At 31.7% G+C, this 14,846-nt stretch overlaps 1 protein-coding gene across 1 annotated transcript in view; it reads right to left on the bottom strand.

Moving 5' to 3' along the window:
- LOC128998056 (acetylcholine receptor subunit alpha-like) overlaps positions 1-11,596 on the bottom strand; it is a 91,340-nt gene extending 79,744 nt beyond the window's left edge. Inside the window, exon 1 of the mRNA XM_054424024.1 lies at positions 11,560-11,596. The gene's annotated coding sequence lies outside the window, so the exon portion shown is untranslated. The remainder of the gene's footprint in view (positions 1-11,559) is intronic.
- Between the last annotated feature and the right edge of the window lie 3,250 nt (positions 11,597-14,846).

Raw genomic sequence — 14,846 nt, 5'->3', positions numbered from 1 at the left:
GAATTGTGAAGAGAGAACTGAAAGACCGAGAGAGGAGAGGCGCAGCCATTTCATCGCTATCTAAATCGCCAATATAATATCCCCATTTGTTATACAAGTTATCGAAGCTACCTAGTGAATGAAGATTCTTATTACAAGCTTCCAGCCATAACGAGTCGTTCACTGCAGATATCAGTTTGGTTCTTGATCAACGAATTTACCATCACGTATTTCACACTAATTAATACCCATTTCAGACCGCTCACACGAACACGCATGCATAGCTACAAACTTATCGTTTCGTCCATATATATTTAATTACAACATCATGGTTGGTTATTTCTTGATCACTTGTCACAAAAGGCAGAATTCTGCAACAACATAAGAAATATACACCGTTATTTATTACAATTCAAAAATGTAAAATGTGTTATATACTTTTGAGACTGTTTACTTAATTTAAAAGTAGTTTCTAGTCATTGTTATGCAGATAGACTGCAGTGTAATGTTATGGCATAACTAGTTATCAGTAAGGATGGCATGAGGACTGTGGAGTGGGCAAGTAACACGCTAAGGTCGTTCGCCCCGTCCAACTTGCATACTAATTCAGCTCGTTAACAGACATATTTATTTTCTAACGTTTAAATGTATAACTCTGTCAAATAAAACATCCTCAATTGCCTGTAGCCCTAATAGTTATTCTCATAAACTGAACAAATCTACTTTATTATCATAAACAAGATTGAACAAAACACAAGTTTACTCACAGTTGTCGTACAAAGTGAAAGAACTGATTTCTCAGCATTTTACTTTGCCCTACTTGTCACTCACCACTTTACATACTCGAAATGGCAACCGAATAAATGAACGATAAGTTTATTTTAATTCCATCACAATCCATAGGCATTGGACCTACAACCAATGCCAGGTCGGATATGTAAACCATATTACTTCTTGTATGTAAAATGTTGAAAACAACAATACCACGTTTGAGTTTAAAAAATAAGTCATTGTTTTCTATGATAATGACGAATAATAAGCATGTAAAATGAGGGTTATTTTTGTTTGCAGTTTTTAATTTTGTAACGACTTGATATTAAATAGATTAAGGTCCATTTCCTATACTGCGACTGTTACGACTCTGCCGCGTGGCTAAAAAAATTGACTGCTTTAATGCAAAGTAAATGCAACCGTTTCCAATCGAGCGTCTACAGCCGCGCGGCTGTAACGAATTTATAGTTTATACATACGAATTTTGAGGTATGTACCTTCATATATGATTCAAAGTTGATGGAACTGGTTCGTCACCACCCATACGTTCACCCCCAGTACTTGAAGAAGATGTATCTGAATAAGAATACTCTGAAACCCCTATTTTCACCGTACCGTGAACAATGGATTAGGTTGTTCATTGTTTTTTTACCATGCACATTAATAATTAATTCCTTTTCCTCCTTTTCTCCAAGTAATATATTCGCTGCCAACTATGCTTATTCCATGACGGTCAGTAGTGCAATTTCAATAGTCACTAGTCGTAGGAGTCGCGGCATAGGAATTGAGACAAGCGTCTCCAGCCGTACGGCTCTAGACGCGCGGCTAGAGTCGCTCGGCTAGAGTCGTAACAGTCGCAGGATAGGAAATGGACATTTACAACATAACAAAACTTGATCAATAATACCACATGATACGAGTAGTTCATCAATTTTAAACCCACCATTACAAGCAATCTTCTTAAATCTTTCCATTCACTTATAATTTACTGTTCTCGTTTTTGTTTAAAACTCTCCCTATCGAGTCTACAAGCCTATTTAGATAAAAATTGATTTGACGATATGCTCTGATGCTATGAACATATGTTATGATTCTTTGTTTACATTTACTTTGTTATTTCGTAACCATAATGGCAGCTCATGAGCTTAAATCTCAATATGTTTAATTAAAAAAAACATTTATGGTGTTTTTAGAATAAACCTTGGTAGGTTTGGCTAAAATATGCTGGGAAGCTATCACGTGATGAGGTTACAAAGTTTGCACACGTGTTCTGATCTCAATGAACTTCACTTACTTTTCTGTATCCGATCAATTAACCTGTTCACTTCATTGAATTGCCTACAGATCTAAGAACAATAACATTCATTAAATGAAACGTAAATATATGAACTGAAACTTAATAGCGATTGCTTTTACGACATTTAACCACATTCAACTTAGTAATTTCGCTCTGATTACTGACACGTATGAATTTATGGTCCAGGATTCACATAAAAGAACGCATCTGCGAAAGCTTTATACCCTAAGAAGAAGAAAGCACCGTAAACCAAACCGTCATTCCTTTCTATTGTATGAGGTAGATGTTTATATTTTACAGCCAATAAAATGGGCAATGTCGGATATTTATGGTGACTCTGGTGACACTGCGTTTGTAGTCTTGCGTATCTTATAATTATCTAGGACTTATTTAAAAATGAAAATGCCTTTTGATGATACCTTTTCCCCGAATGCTGATCACTATGAATTGATAAATAATCCTAATTCATTTGGAATTTGAGAGTATATTTACACTTAATCTAAACTAAAAGTGCTAGCAAAGAAGTTATTTTAATGGGTTAGTTTTACATCATTCCGGTTTTAGTTCTTGTAGCACCTATGCATATCTTTCAAGATCCTTCTAATTATTATTAATGCTAATCAGAAATAAGTCAAAGTCTAAATATGCAATTTGTCAAAAACCTTGAAAGCTCAGAACTTGGATAGGTTAGAGTATATTTGAAAATGAGAGAATATAAATCCAAATTTAATTGAATCGCTAATTTTGCTACTTTAGTCTTTATTAGTCCACATTTCAACAACTTTTTATTCCTTACATTCGTATATTACTAGCTTGGGTTCACACGGGTATGAATTTGAATCAATTGTATTGTATATTGGTCTAATACAAATTAAATTTACATTTAAAGATAAATATTCTAAACAAGTGACTGTAATGAAAGGCGATTGCAATGTTCACTATATTACTCCATAAACAAAAAACACTGATATAAATTAGACGACTATTTATAGATCGCTGCTGTCTGGACAAAGCAATTTTCTTGTTTATTTGTGTTGTGTAATTTGTGTTCATGTAATTGTTAATGAATATGAAACAATACAAATTTTCTGATTTCTGTAATGTGTATTTTTTTATTTTTACTTATTTAGATAACAATGCTACATTACAGGCATAGTATCCAATTACAATGCAGAATTTAAGCTTAAGTGCATTCAGAAAGCCCATACAGTCTTCTTGGTACACACAACATCACAATTTACATAAATTGAACTAAGAAGATAACTAAGAATAAACAATAACAAATAACATTTCATAAAAAAAAACAATAAATATAAATACAATAAATACAACAATAAAAATTAAATAACATGAACACATATTTCAGAGTACGGGTTTAAAAATGAGTACAGTCTTCTGTGCAAAAGCAATTAATATAGATCAGTTTAGTCAGTAAAGTTTAGACCTAGACAGTACGTCTCCCAAATTGTGTTTATATATATATGTGTGTGTGTGTGTCCGTTAGCGCGATAACTCGAGACAAAAAAATGATCAGATTTTGATGGAATTTTGTAAAAACATGTAAACCTACGTTTATTCAAAGGAGTTCGCAAACCAGGCCATAGGAACGTGGGTTTGTGGGGTGTTTTATGGGGTAAAAATGGGTTTTTTCCAGTTTTGACCCTAATAACAAAAGAATTTTAAATTTCTTTTTAGACCGTTTTTTAGAGCTTAAAAAAAGAAATAATTCAGTATATTGAAGCGCTGTTGTATGCCTAACGGTCACGGATAAAATTAGAAAATAGTGTATTTTAAAATTACCATGTTATTCTTATGGAGAAAATTAAAACTGTTGTAGTTTACTTGTTTATGGATATACAGGGTGATTTGTACTTAGTGTGACAAAATTTTTTTGGTGTAAGTACAAAGTAAATGAAGTGTGATGATGCATATCAAATGTTCCAAGTCTCAAAATTAGCGTCCCAAAAAATTATTTTATGCTTTTCAAAAATAACCATGTTTTTAAACTTAATACAGCGATTTATCAATTACCTGTATATGGATTTGAGTAGATAATGTAATTTTCGTGTTCTACATTAAATTTTGAACAAGAATGGTAGAAAAAGACGGAGGATCAGTCGTAAAAACTCCATTGTAAATAGATTCAAAGATAAAAATTAAGATGTTTGATAAAAATTTTAAAAACAATGGTCTATTGCATTTTTCACACCCTGTACACAAGAAAGTGTCGGAATATGATAAAAACTGCACCATTTTATAAGCTTTCCAACGATATGCTACACTATTGAGGTTTATGTCTGCTTATATACGCTTTAATTGTTTGAAGACTGCAAAGCATGGTGTATTTAACATTTAAAACATAGAAAGTCGGCATGTATTAAGCAAAAGTTGTATTTTTGATTCAGGTTGAACAGTAAAAACAGTAAAAAGTTCCCTGTTTTCTGGTATTCAAACCACTCTTACAAACAAAAAAATATCTAAACCTCAATAGTGTAGCACATGGTTGGAAAGCTTATAAAATGGCGCAGTTTTTAACATATTCCGACACTTTCTTTTATACAGGGTGTGAAAAATGCAATAGACCATTGTTTTTTAAATTTTTATCAAATGTCTTAATTTTTATCTTTGAATCTATTTACAATGGAGTTTTTACAACTGATCTTCCATAATTTTCCATTATTCTTGTTCAAAATTTAATGTAGAACACGAAAATGACATTATCTACTCAAATCCATATACAGGTAATTGAGAAATCGCTGTATTAGTTTAAAAGCATGGTTATTTTTGATAAACATAAAATAATTTTTTGGGACGCTAATTTTGAGACTTGGAACATTTGATATGCATCATCACACTTCATTTACTTTGTACTTACACCAAAAAAATGTTGTCACACTGAGTACAAATCACCCTGTATGTTGATAAAATTTGGCGAATTTATTTATTTCATCTTATACTATTTACGTATGGCCAAAAAACACTTTTTACCGTCCTCGTAGCAGCAAACCTAAGCACTCGTTAAATCTAATTTTATTAAAATTGTGAATAAATATGTCTTATTTATGGAAATATTTTAGTAATAATGTAATTAGACAAGTTGAAATTTGCTTAGTCTGCAGGTTTCCTGCGGCGGGGGTATTTCAATATTAAAAGTGTTACGTTTTCTGCAATTATCTAACTTAATAATTATTTTGCAGCCGTAAATTAATTATTATTATATAACTATAATATTAATTAATATTACTTAATAAATATTATATGTAACTAAGTCTGAGCTTTGTTAGAAATTAATTAACAAAAATAACATATCATGGAATAAACAGTTTTTAAATTCAATTTGACATTTAATGTCTTGAGGATAACCTTAATACAAAACCCTGTCTCTAATAATGTGTACTAATGTTTTGATTCGATATAGTATACTAACTGATGGCATGATGCTGAAAATCAGGTACTAATATATAGTATACATCCTGAATATATTTTACTGGATCTTCAACTAAAATGATGCAATGGTGGGAGTGGACATAGCTTTGAAATTTATGTAACTCAACATTAAATAGAGAATCGGCACCTCAAAGATGTGGATCAAGCATTGCCTAAAAAAAATAATAATTTGAGTTATTAAGCTTGTTTTTTTGTTATTAATCTTTTGATCTAAAGTGAGGCTATTTTATATAATTATTAAATGTGTTAAAACTGAGCTATAATATACATGTACTGACAGCTCCCATACTTAGGCGGGGCGTATAAAATATAAAAATGTGTTTTCTTTTTAATTACGTAATTAACTTCAGTACCGGTAGTTTATTTGCAATAATATATGTTTACCTGGAGTTACATGTATTGCAGTTGTTTTTGTCCATCAGCAAAGGATTTACAACATTAACATCTTCTTTCAGCGGGTAACGATTTTCTGAGAAATTAGTTACAGAGCAACGTACGTAAGTACTGAGTATTGAGTATATTAGAAATGAATAAAATTCTAAACTGATCTTGGAATTATTTTGTAGGGCTGAGGGACAATAAGGAAGGGACTTTTATACTGAATGAAGGTTTCTATTGTAACATATTTATAAAAGGTTTTTCCAGACTGTTTCGAAAAGAGTGCTCGAGACACAAAAGCTACCCCCTCCCATCCAACATTCGCCCTCTCCTTATATCTTTTAGTACATTTCACGTACACATAGTGCAGTATACTCTTTCAAATGTTATATGAATGAAATTCCACAGTTAGACCAAGTTTTGCTATCAGGCATATTCGTTAATTCCTGTTAAGAAGATAAAGTTTTTAACTCGCACATTTGAACTTGAAAAATGCACTTTGAAGAGTTTTTTTGTTAAATGTTTGAAACCAAACCATTAATATATTGTGTGATGATTTCCATTAAACATGAAACATAAGATATGTAAATATGAAACATTAGTACGTGGACTTATAGTTCGTTGCCTTAATTATAGTTTAAAATTCATGTTAAATACTAAGCTAATGGGAGAAAATATGTGTCAGATTGTTGATGCCGTTTATTTTAGTGGTAATACATTTGTGGACGAAAATATTTACTTTATTTTACAAAATCTTAACAGTAGGCACCTTTGCTTGAACGACTTTAAGTGTGGAGAGGGTGATAAATATATTCCCTTAGGTGAGTGTGGAAATGATCGAGATAAGAGGGTCGGCTCTTAATCGTCCCATGTTAACGTAGCAGTGTCATTTCTTTACTAACTGAATCTCAAACTTAATCCTTCCCAGAGACTTTGCTATTACATTGGACTGAAAACTGTACATTTGCAACCCTTCTATTTTTTAAGAACAAAATGAGTACTGGGGAAAACTTTGATGGTTGATAATAAAAAACAAGTGGAATAGTGTAGGTTGCGCGGTAAATATGGCAGAATTATAGTGTATAAGGAGCCAGATCTTAAGGGGTAAAATTCGTCACTTGAGTATAAGATGACCCGCCAATTGACACTATCCACAATAGCACTAGTGTGCAGGCTCAAACACAATGTAAATATAAACGCGATTTCACTCTATACATTGATTAGTAGTCTTCAGTAGACCTACGGTAAGTGTCATGACTAAATTCTTGGTCTTTGGGCAAGAGCCTCGTCATATTGGTATTTCACAAATTATATTATTTACAGTACTAGACATATCCGCCCATGCTACGGAACAATCGTAGTATGGTCGAAACGACTGGAGTAGTAAATAATGTGAATATGTAGTGTAGGTACAATTTGACGAGTCTCTTATTCCAGTTTACATTGACGAAATGACGATCAGCTGATCGGCAAAGGCGTATTCGGAATGGAGCTAGCAAATCCTTGAAAAGAAATTATTTTTAAGATTGTCGTTATCCGTGAAACATCGTTTGCGACGAGAACATGTTTTAATACGGACTTGAAAAATGTGTAAAACATTAACCTAACACAAAATGGCTACTGGAAAAACTAAATATTAGAATGCAGTTTGTTTTAGCATAGTTAGATATGTAGATATGTATTATAAAGAGACTGTGTAGGCTACTGTTGCAAAAAATATTCCTACTCTATTGCCTATGCTAGTATGTTTTAAGGGAAGGTAATTTTAAACAAGAGGCTGAGCAAATGAAATGATTCAGTACTGTAATGAGAATTTTAGTTGCTGACTAAGTAAACTAAATCTGCATTGTTATATACATGAAACTGCCATCATACTTAAAATAAAGATTGATGATAGGAGTGAACAATAAATTAACATTTCGTCATCGGAAATCAATCAAAATGATGATTGAAAAGGGTTGATTAATTAAGTTGTTAATTAAGTAGTTGAACGATTAAAATTGCAGTGTTTACTCTGACAAAACTCGTTTTAATTTGGTTTTCACTGTTTCATCTCCTTCAATTTGCAATGATATCGTATTATAAGGGTTCTTATGGAATCCTTAATCAATGGTCATTAATCTAAAGTTAAGTAATGAAAACATTGTAGATCCAATTTTAAAATAGTTTTTGTTCTAATCCATTACTTTATAATAAGTTACAACACAGTGGTTAATAAGTCAAACAATAAAAAGAGTGAGAAATATAATTATTTTATACTTTATTAACTGTCTTACCGTAAGAGGTTGAAATCACAGGTGCATTCAGCTCATTCACTATGTAACTTTTGCACTTAACTGAAAAAGGGGTAGTCTTCAATAAATTCCTGCTATTTTAATGATAGTCCACATGATTTATCATAGGGAAAAATAAAAAAATAGGGAAAAATAGGGAAAAATAAAATAGGGAAAAAACTCATAGGGAAAAACTGGGAATTTGCAGAGATTTTGCAGGAACAATATTGAGTTTCCAACTTTGAATGTGTATTATCTGTGTAGTGAAAATCCAGGAGGTTCAAAGGTGTTAACAAATTTTACCTGATTCCTACCAGGGACTATTTCATCTCGGTTTTTATTTGTATCCACTAAATGCAAATACATATAATCTCCTTCAAATGATTGTAAGATTAAACTATTAATTTCGGCAACTGCATAGTTTTTTAAGGGCTCAAAACTACACGCTCTTGAAACCTAGATAGATAACGGAGAATTCATTTCATCTAAACGAAAAATCTTGGTGTGATTTGTCTAGGGGTTCTTTTAACAAAATATTTATTTGTTTCGACAGTATTTTTCCAGGAAACGGTACTACTGTAGGGTTAATACAGTACAAACACAGCTTGGCCTAACACAGATTTCACTGACGATTACTTACTTAAGTGGTCCAAGTTTTATGAGTAATACCCCGCTGTCTTAGATTTTGACGCCCCTAGCTCTTTGAAAGAACGGGTTGGAAATTAGGGCAGAATTTAACGCTAAGTTATAATAAATGTTAATGTTTGAATACAATTAGTGAATTAAATTATCCTGCTTGCCTTGAAAACTGTCTATGAAATTTAATTTCTATGAACGCTCTAATAATTCACATACATACAAAACAAAAAAGTGCAGCCAGACTTCAACTTTATTTGATGAAAACTGTAACTAGTAGTGCTTAAAATACGTAAGTAAATCGTAGAGGGTGAGAACTATTTATAAGGAATATACGAATCATATTTTGATATCCATACACGCTTGATTATATTTATAGACGATTTCTTATTTAGTATTTATTGTTCATTGTCAATTGATTTGTTTCCCGATTGTTTCACAATACAAGGCGACCGGCTTCTTCTTTAAAATTGCTGTAATTTACAAATATTAATGGTAAATCCAATTAAAACCGTTAGATATATAAATTATTATTAATATTAGATATAAAATGAAGTTTAAATTCAAATCAAACGACACATCTTATTCACTGAAATCGGATAATAAATAATTTAGTAGTAATAATTTCAATAATACCACAAAACATACCAAAATCATAGTTTTACAATTCAAATATGTGATGACATTATTAATTAGCTGTTGAAAATCCACTTCATGATTAATTTGAATCAGTTATTTATTAGTATGTACCATATTGTTATTAGATTTCTTTTTTTGTTTTTTGCTAAACAGTCTTATTTATTGGGATATTAAGGAAATTACGACGATACTTGGTTATTTTATATCTGATATTAGTAAATAAGCTGTCTTTTTATTTGACCTTCAACTGTGCACGTTTTACCTGTTCTGCGTATTTATAAAATAACAAAAACTTTATGTTTTTTTCTAATCTTATGTAGGTATTTATTTAAAACTGTCACACTTTTAGCTGTAAAGATATTAAAACCAATTAAATAGGCATATACACTGATTATTGTATTTAAGAAATTGTTGCATATAAAAACGTCATGATTAGTAAGAACTAGGTTTTCCTCAGGAGCCTCATCAGTTGAAAATATTAAATGTACTACAGAATTTAAGAATTATCTTAAACTAATAACAAGGACACCTTAGTGACACGGAGTAAAAAACTACACCATTTTTTACGGGTACAGATGATTATAGTTAATTTTGAAATGAAATCTATTTCCTTATTATTTAATATTAAAATATAAAATCACTACACGAGCTATACAATATTTTCCCTATTTGGTTTTAAAAGTACTGGCTTATAAGATATTGTATAAAAGTATGATTTAACGTCTCGAAGTTCATGTGTATTGGTCGACTAGATGCTGACGCTTAGTCCTGTAATATAAAAATTCGATTTCCTTGTGGGCTATTAGTAACGAATTAAAATAATTTGGAACGTTTCCTCTCAAATTAAAATGCAATGTAAACATTGACTATAAATTAAGTAAATACCCTGTGGCATATTGTTTTATTTAGATGAATGCAGGCTATATGTATTTTCTGCATTCTTCTAAATCCGGAATTTGTGTAAAAGGTTATGCTTGACAAACATATACTTGCATCTGCGAGTTCGATTGTTTTATAGAACAGTGTAGTTTGAAACAATAAAAACTTTTAAAACAATACAACCACAGTAAACATTGAATCTACTGAATCAAATGATTGAGGTTTAAAAGTTTATAATTTAGCTTCGACTTGATTTTTATACACTTAAGTCTCCTAGTAGTGAACGCGTAGTGATCTAGCGTAGTGATCTTTCGTCTCCTATGATTCTATCACTTTTGCTTCAGGTTTCGTATTTTAGAATTAATTTATTATAGCTACAAGGACTATGCCTACGTCTTGCTTTATGCATATTGTTCAATCGAAGTTGTAATGGTTAAAGATAGAATTAATTAGAAAAATAAATTAACTATTGAACACAAGAAACTATTGAACAAAATATTGATATGTAAGCAAAGTTTGTGTGGTTTATTGTTGTGTTTGATGAAATATAATAAGAAAATATACAGGATTGATTTCAAATAACAGAGTGAAGATTTTACTATGTGGTATTTATTTTTGAAAGGGGATATCCTGTAGTTGTTATTTATGAACACCTTATTCTGCTAGTTTATAAGTTTTGACTTTATATCACAGGCCGGAAAATTGTAGCATACATTTTCGTTTTTAAAATTTTAAAGCACGAATTTTAACAATTATGGGTCAACCTATTTAATTCGGTGTGATTTTGTACTAATAAGGTCACCAATGTATTACATAGATGACCAGACAATAGCTGCATCTGCGACAGAATCTCAATCATAACATGACAGGCAGTTTTTACGTTTCGAGCTGTTTTTCAATTTCGACCCGAACTCAAAAGGCTTATCATTCAAATTTCGGGAGGTTCCTACTTACTTATACATAGACTCATCCCTTACGGCTTACCTCATCGGCCCAACCCTGTGAAATCCTCTAAAACTACTCAACGATATTGTAGACCACCGAGTGTTTTGCACTTTTTATATTTCGTGTAAGTATTTAAAAACGATTTCTCGAATATTAAACTCCAAGCGAATGATTCTATCTCATTACGACCGAGCGTATGAGAGAAGGTGAGTTTTTATCTAGGTTTCATGACAGAAATCGAACATCCCAAACTCTTTAACGTAATATTAAAAAAAATCACATGTAACAAGGATATGTAAGATGAGAATGGCTCACCTTTAAACCTCGAGTTTGGTCCTATCACAATACACTCGCACACACCAGTACAGATGCTACATACGTACTGATCTGAGACGATGGGACATGCGCAATCTGCACCCGTTGCCGCCCGGGGTCGCCCCCCCCCCCCCCACCCACCCATCACAACCTCCCCCTACCAGACCAATGGACCAAACGTGTCACGTGCATTATACCTATATATATACAGGCCAATTAATGGATAAGGGAGTCCTAAAACTTGCAAATTAAATTATTCTTTGTAGCGATTTAACACTAAATTTCTGCAAAAGTGTGATCTTACCTCAGAACATTTTTGCAATGTTATGAGGTCTCCAAAAGTTTAATTGAAACCAATCAAACCATCAACTCAAAAAAAATCCGCTTGTACATCTTTGCAGATCTTTGATTGATTCGAGATAATTGAGAACTGTCGTTCTGATCATTAACCACTCGTTTTAAATGTTAAGACCATAAGCGATTTGAATTCTCAAAATAACCAGCCACAAAACTATTGCACAAGAAAAATTTAAAAAGAAAGCAAAAGTCCCTTTAATCAGGCACTTGAGACCTGGGGCATGGCTGATTCTATGAATGATTTTATTTTATTTTGCAGTTTTTTTAGTAGATTCGGCATTTTTTTACTTTTATAAAAAAGCAAAGATGAAGTTACAAGAAAGTATAATTGAGAATGTTCCCCAAACCCAACTGATATCTAAAAAGATTAATCTAATTGATGCAAACTTAACACTAAAGCCATGGAAAACTCACATAAAATTTAAATTACTTTTAAAGAGGCGATATTGGCTTATCGTTAGCAATCAAATCCGAAGCATTTTGGAGAGACCCAGTTCTAAACAGCCTGTAAAGGACTTGGTTAATTTCATATCCAGTTCAAACCACTACTAAATACAAGGTAACGCATTCTACTAGCTATGTTCCTTCAACGAAATTAACCCGTCACTCGAACTTTTCACATTTAGATAATACCTTAAATTAGCCTCAAACTGCGCAAATAACGTCGAGTATTTTATTTTAGTTACTGCTTTAAAAGTAAACATTGAATATTATCGTTTAACAAGTGTTTCCTCAACAGATAATAAGCTACTAAGCGATGAGTCCCCGAGGTGCATTTAAACAGGTCGAAGTGGAGGATTTATCGTCTTGTTAAAAGGCATTCGTGCTGAACGTTGTTGCGTTTTAATTTATTAATTATTTTCAAGAATTATAAGTTTATTAATCAAAGTTACAAAAATAAAAATTAATACTATTTTATTACGCAATGTTTTAGTTGCAAAAGAACGAAATTAACATGACCCCTGACACTGGAGTGACACTAGGCCTCTTGGCGAGAGAACTAATCACAACGATTGCCGCACCATAAAATAAACACAAAGTTATTAAATTCAACTGTTAGCCTAAAAATCAATCATTAAAATTTATATTATAACGTATTTAATAATGAGTTTTATATTGCCAAGTACAGGTAACAATGCAGATTGTTAATATATCTTTTGTTGAAACATGACGAATATTATAACTGCCAGCGGTCAATATCGAAACTAAAATAAGAATATCAACAGCTCATAAAATAAACCGAAGCAGATATCGACCTGGGCCTGCAAAATGCCACATTTGTTAATCAAATCAACAAAATATAAACACAAATGATATCTTCATAGTGGGGTTTCTTGCAGACCTGTTTTTGCGTCACCTCGGAAGGGTTGGAGGTTATTTAAAAAATGACCAGCTTGCTTTTATAAATTTCAACAATGTAGACATCGGCATACATACAAGCAAACCTTGTTCATATTAGAGTATAGGATTCTATTTAAATAGGAAATAAATTTTATATTTTTAAGTAGACATTTTAGTGTAAATCCAATCAGGCAAATGGAAATTCGCTTAGTCAGCAGGTTTGCTGCGGCGGGGGTATTAAAATATTGTTTTAGATTTCAAGTTAGTATTTATCCTGTAGCATACGTAAACTTACTTTAAGAAAATTATTTATATCTGAAAGGTTTTTTTCGGATATTTTTCAAAGTACAGTATAATTTTCGTTGTTGTGAATAATCGATGAATGTCTTCCATTTAGTTTGGATTTTTTCTTATCACCGCGTATTGTACATATGTCTATAAGTAAGTTCAAAGTAAATTTAAGTTTATAATTTACCATTCCGTTCAACAAGAATGTTTTATTCTTTAGTACGATTAAGTGAGCTATCATTTATTTGAATTATTTATAAGAAAGTGTAAATTTGAGTGTGGTATCTGCTATATAACTTTTTTAAACGTAGCAATACTATTTTTAAATATTTTTATAATGGGGAGAAGCATTAATGCAGTTCATTCACAACCCGAGCCTCCGACAAGTTTCGTTGCTGACGGACATTTTCTAATATATTCCGTCTCAAGAGCTGCTGCCTCGTCGACAATTCTGTCTTAATCTGTAAATACATAAATTACAGAATTGTGCAAATTAGAGTATAGACGTTTCAAACATGTTATAGTACTTTTATGGTTAAATCAATAATTAAACCTATTGAATTTATTGTTTCTTCTTTACACTTCTTTTTAACGCTTTTAGAATTAAGTTTAGCTGCCAAAACACTCTTGCTATTAATAAGTGCCTGCCACGAACCGCCTTAGAACTAGTTTTCATAATTCTTTGTACTTAGAAAACAAAACAAAAGAAAAAGAGAAAAATCTGTAAACTTTGTCTGTAATTTTTTTGGATCTATTGGTCCTCGCCGACAAGTTTTGTAAACTTGGTGAGGCCATGCTTGTAATATCCTAAATAAATATATTTGAATTTGAATTTTGAATTTTGAAACCTGTTGTTCCTTATTTGGTAAACCGTTGCGAAATTGTTATAATTGATATCAAGGATTAACAAGCCTGTAAAAAACTATTGTATTTTAAAAATAATTCCTCTCCTCACGAATTAAAAAAACCAATACCATAACATGTTTTGTATAATGAATCAAAACATATTAGACGTAATACAAACTATGTTTCTCTCGCCAAAGAGCGTTGATTCAGCTGCTAAATACTTATGAAGTTCATTAGTCAGTTTAAAATTGTATAGGCCTAATTTATAATTTCTTTACAGCCTGTGGCTTGGACTGAAGGTCCACTCTTCTGCCAGGACAGACTCCACAACTTTACAATGTTTCACAAAATGAAAATCTATTTTGGTTCAACCACTATACAAAACACCCACAAAAAAATCTATTATACTTCATAACATTCTTATTTCAAAAAGGTTTACTGTTATTTTACCATTA

Source organism: Macrosteles quadrilineatus, unplaced genomic scaffold, assembly GCF_028750875.1.
Source record: "Macrosteles quadrilineatus isolate MER2022 unplaced genomic scaffold, UCM_ALF_1.0 Scaffold_7__1_contigs__length_78375512, whole genome shotgun sequence".
Taxonomy (NCBI): domain Eukaryota; kingdom Metazoa; phylum Arthropoda; class Insecta; order Hemiptera; family Cicadellidae; genus Macrosteles; species Macrosteles quadrilineatus.
This window is presented reverse-complemented; position numbering and strand designations above follow the sequence as displayed.